We start from the raw sequence: 6,000 nt of genomic DNA on the forward strand, positions 1-6,000 counted from the left end.
GGAAATAGAAGACAAAGGGTGAACAAATGCAGCAGTGGCATTTCCTGGACATCATATTGAAACTGAACTATATAATTTGTGGGGTGAGGATAGGGGGAAATAGTGGGGGGGTTGGAAAAGGGTGACATTGTCTAAAAAGAAATATACTCTTTTCCAAAATAGATCACATCTTAGGCAATAAAACAAACCTGGTCAGATTCAGTAACACTGAAATTATTCCATGCACACTCTCAGACCACAAAGGCATCAAATTGGAACTGAACACACATCTCCACCAACGAAAACCCTGTAACTCATGGAGACTGAACAACACATTGTTAAATCACCAATGGATCATCGAAGAGATCAGAACCGAAATCCAACAGTTTATGAAATTTAACAGTAAGGAGCACACAAAATACCAACTCCTTTGGGAAACAGCAAAGGCAGTACTCAGAGGAAAATTGATAGCGCTGAGTGCCTACAACAACAAGTTGGAAAAATTGCAAACCAACAAGTTAATGTCTCACCTTAAGCTCCTGGAAAAAGAGCAACAAACCAACCTTAATCCCAGTAGAAGAAAGCAAATTATTAAAATCAAAGCAGAATTAAATGATTTGGAATCCAAAAAACTATAGAAAGAATCACAAAACAAGGAGTAGGTTCTTTGAAAGAATTAACAAAATTGACAAGCCCTTAGCAAATCTTACCAAAAAAAGAAGAGAGCATATCGAAATAAACAAAATTGCAGATGAAAATGGTAATATCACGACAGAAATTACCAAGATCCAGAATATCATGAGGGAATACTTCTCAAACCTTTACGCCAACAAATTTGAGAATCTAGATGAAATGGATAAATTCCTAGCCAATATCAACATACCCACACTGAACCAAGAAGAACTAAGCCAACTCAACAGGCCTATTTCAAGCTCTGAAATAGAAATGGCAATTAGAGAACTTCCACCTAAGAAAAGCCCAGGGCCAAATGGATTCACAGCTGAATTCTATAAGGTCTTCAAAGCAGAGCTCACACCAATACTCCTCAAGCTCTTCAATGAAATTGAAAATGAAGGTTCCTTACCAAACTCATTCTATGAAGCCAGTATAACCCTCATCCCCAAACCAGACAGAGATTCATCAAAGAAAGAGAACTATAGACCTATATCTTTGATGAACATCGATGCAAAACTTCTCAACAAAATACTGGCCAACCGTCTACAACAACTCATCAAAAAATTATACACTATGATCAAACTGGATTCATCACAGGGAGGCAAAGCTGGTTCAACATACGCAAATCAATTAATATAATTCACAACATCAACAGGAGCAAGGACAAAAATCACATGATTGTCTCAATAGACGCGGAAAAGGCATTTGACAAGATCCAACACCCCTTTATGTTAAAAGCTCTGGAGAAACTAGGAATCCATGGAACATTCCTCAATGTAATAAAGGCTGTGTATGAGAAACCCACTGCTAGTATTACACTTAATGGTGAAAATCTAAAGCCATTCCCTCTAAAATCAGGAATGAGACAAGGATGCCCACTCTCTCCACTCTTCTTTAACATAGTACTAGAATTCCTAGCCAGTGCAATAAGGCAAGAAGCAAGCATAAAGGGGATCCAAGTAGGGAAAGAGAAAATAAAACTATCCCTCTTTGCAGATGACATGATTCTGTATTTAAAGAATCCTATAGACTCTACTCCCAAGCTCCTTGAGCTGATTCAAAACTTTGGAAGAGTAGCAGGCTATAAAGTCAACCCTCAAAAATCAACTGCCTTCCTTTACGCCAACAGTGAGAGGAACGAGGCAATAATCAGGAAAGCAACTCCTTTCACAATAGCCTCAAAGAAAATAAAGTACCTAGGAATTAGCTTAACTAAGAATGTAAAGGACCTTTTTGACGAAAACTTTAAAACCCTAAAAAAGGAAATTAAAGCAGAAGTAAGGAAATGGAAAAACCTCCCATGCTCCTGGATTGGAAGAATCAACATTGTGAAAATGACAATCTTGCCAAGGGCTATCTACAAATTCAACACAATACCCATCAATATCCCAATGGCATTCTTTAAAGAAATAGAAGAGGCAATTCAAAATTTTATATGGAATAATAAAAGACCCCGTATAGCAAAAATACTTCTTAGCAGAAAGAACAGCACAGGAGGAATTTCAATTCCAAACTTTAGGCTCTATTACAGAGCTACAATTCTCAAAACAGCTTGGTACTGGCACAAGAACAGGCCTGAAGAGCAATGGAATAGAACTGAGGACCCAGATATTAAACCACAGACCTATGGCCATCTAATCTTTGACAAGGGAGCCAAAAAAATAGAATGGAAGAAAGGCAGCCTCTTCAACAAGTGGTGCTGGCAGAACTGGTTAAGCACCTGCAGAAAACTAAAGTTGGATCCTTCTTTGTCACCTTGCACTAGAATTAACTCCAAATGGATCAAAGACCTGGAGGTAAAAGCTGACACACTGAAAATTTTACAGGAAGGAATAGGAGATACACTAGGCCTCCTTGGCACAGGTCGAAACTTTCTTAATAAGGACCAAGAATCACAACAAATCAGAGAAAGGCTGGATAAGTGGGACTGCATTAAACTGCAGAGCTTTTGTATGGCAAAGGACATAGCTAGTAAACTAATCAGGAAGCCTACAGAGTGGGAGAAGATCTTCACCAACCAAACAACGGACAAAGGCCTCATATCTAAAATATATCAACAACTCAAAAAATTGAATCACTCCAAAACTAATCTCCAAAGTAACAACCATCCCATTAAAAAATGGGCCAAAGACTTAAAGAGAGTCTTGTCTGAAGAAGAAACAAAAATGGCCTATAGACACATGAAGAAATGCTCAACATCTCTGGTCATAAAAGAAATGCAAATCAAAACAACTCTAAGATTCCACCTTACTCCAGTTAGAATGGCCAGGATCAGGAAAACGAATAACAACAGATGCTGGAGGGGATGTGGCCAGGAGGGATCACTACTACACTGTTGGTGGGAGTGCAAACTCGTTCAACCACTATGGAAAGCAGTGTGGCAGTGCCTCAAAAGGCTAAACATAGACTCCCCTATGACCCAGCAATTCCACTACTTGGCATTTACCCAACCATCCAGAAACAAGGACATACTAAATCCACTAGCACAACAATGTTCATTGCAGCACTATTCACCATAGCAAAGATATGGAACCAACCTAGATGTCCCTCAGTTGATGAGTGGATCAACAAGTTGTGGTATTTGTACACAATGGAATTCTATGCTGCTGTCAGAAAGAATGACATTGCCCCATTTGTTAGGAAATGGAAAGACTTAGAAAAAATCATATTAAGTGAAGTAAGCCAGACTCAAAGGAACTTATGCTCAATGGTTTCCCTCGTCCTCGTTCGACATAATCAGTAGAAACCTTGAGCTCTACTAGCAGAGATCTGCAATAGAGCAAAATCTTGATACATAAGGCCATATAGTATGAAGCTAATTGAAAGGACCTCCAGGATATTGAAACAAAAGCCATATAACGATTGATTGTTGTCCTTAATGTACTATGTTGTCTCTCATCTCCTTTGGTATCCCTTGGTTATCTCATATTGTTATAGTATCTCACTTTGTTATCTGATATATTGAATTTATTTGTATTTGGTTATTTGAAATTTGATAAGGAAGGGAGGAAAACCAAGACGGGTGGGGGGTGTGGGGGGGGGAGGGAAATGGGTACCAAGACATGTGAAAAGGTATCAATGTATGTGAATTAGTGCACCTTCTATCTGGCAAATATCATGTAATCCTTTTACTAATTACAATAAAAAATGCAAAAAAAGAAATATACTCGTTACCTGACCTACATGACTCTAACCCCTGTGTATATCACCTTTATAATAATAAAGAAAAAATTTAAAAAGCCAAAAAACTCTCAAAATAAATAGTAGAATTAAATTATAATAAAATATCTCAATTTTACCATTCCAAATCCCTCCATCAATTTTCGTTCTACACATATGTGAAAATAATCATCTTACCAGAAACCAGCCCGGTCCATTTCTCTGAAGCTCATTTCTTTTTATTTATTTATTTATTTTTTATTGTAATTAGTAAAAGGGTTACATGATATTTGCCAGATAGAAGGTGCATTAATTCACATACATTGATACCCTTTCACATGTCTTGGTATCCATTTCCTCCCCCCCCCACACCCTCCACCCGTCTTGGTTTTCCCCCCTTCCCTATTAAATTTCAAATATCCAAATACAAATAAATTCAATATATCAGATAACAAAGTGAGATACTATACCAATATGAGATAACCAAGGGACAGCAAAGGAGATGAGAGACAACATAGTACATTAAGGACAACAATCATTCATTATATGGCTTTTGTTTCAATATCCTGGAGGTCCTTTCAATTAGCTTCTGAAGCTCATTTCTTCCACCAGCTTGTCACTACCTCATGGGTAAGACTCTTCTCCTCACCATTATGAATCAAGGACATCTCAATTTCCTCCCACTTTCGCACTTAAACCAGTCTCATATTTTTTTTGCCAGTCCTGCCTTGAACTCGGGGCCTGAGCACTGTCCTTGAGCTTTCTCAAGGCTAGAGATCTACCACTTGAGTCACAAAACCACTTCCAGCTTTTTTCTATGTATGCAGTACCGAGGAATTGAACCCAGGTCTTTGTGCATGGTAGAGAAGCACTCTACCACTAGGCCAAACTCTCGGCCCCCATTCTCTTATTAAGGCCAACAAAGACCCTAGCCTTCCTAAAGCCCTGGCTGTTCTTTTAAACCTACTGGTGTATAGGGAAATAGAACCACTGAGCTGTAGAGTGCAGGGAGAGACTGTGGTGATCCAATTACTTTTTAAAAGAATTTTAAGAAATCTTGCACACCCACACCGAAAAATTACTGGTGACACATTTCTGAACCTGCCAACTTTGGTCTCTCTTTTTTTCTTTGGTCTTCTCACTCAGATTTCTGCATATTTTAACTACTTTCTCTTCCCCACAATTGTATTAGTATTCCCATGTTCTACAAAACTTTCTGTGTATGGAGTCAAATCTTTGTTTTAACAACCCCCTTGATTTTGTATGATGAAAACAGAGTGAATGTGTGTATATGTACATATATGTACATATTTTCACGTGCATTTATACACACATTTGCACATGTGCCTATACACAGACATATATGTATGTGAGAATATATTTGCATGTGTGATGCATATAGCCTTCTTGAGAAAGCTAGCAAGACAAGTCATTTAACTTTCTTCCTCAATTATTTTTGTAGATGTGAGAGCATACATCTCTTAGCTGTCCTCTGTGTAACGACTCTTTTTGAAACACTAGTGAAGTTATGTCTGTGGATATATCTAGGCCTCCTGCTAGCTCTGAAATTGTAGTTTTCTTACTAAATTCCTGGCACTTTAGTTGACATATATATGAAATAGATGTTCTTTAGGTAAAGACTGCCACCTGTCAGAGGCTAATTAGATAAACAAGTTTGTCAGTGAGCAGAGACAATGTGAGGTAAGGAGCTTTCCTAAAAATCTTCAGGGAACTGAGAAAATGACATGGGAACATAGGACCACGGCAGGAAATGTGACAGTATGAAGTACTACTCCCTATAAAATCACAGTGTTGGGTGAGAGGCTATGGCTTGGAGGAGTTGCCTCAGGCAGTGTGACTCAGACCTGTGCTAGGGAGACAGGACTCTGCTACTGATCCTATGTTGGAGGGTCACAAAATCCATGCTTTGTGCAACTTTTGGGGGGAGGGGAAGGGGAGTTGTCTATTGCTCAAACAACACTTCCAGGAAAAGCAAGAAAGCAAAAAATATTTTATTTCTCTTTCCTCTCCATTCTTTTTTACTTCGTTCTTCTGTCCTCATGCCTATAACACCCAGCTGAGAAATGAAAGTGAATTTGGAACAAACTGCAGTTAAAATAACTGGAAAGAATGAGCAGCATAATGCCTGGAACATATGCAATAGTCAATGCCTCCCCTTGTCTTTAA

Source organism: Megascapheus bottae, chromosome 4 (assembly GCF_031878675.1).
Source record: "Megascapheus bottae isolate mThoBot1 chromosome 4, mThoBot2.hap1, whole genome shotgun sequence".
Classification (NCBI taxonomy): Eukaryota; Metazoa; Chordata; class Mammalia; order Rodentia; family Geomyidae; genus Megascapheus; species Megascapheus bottae.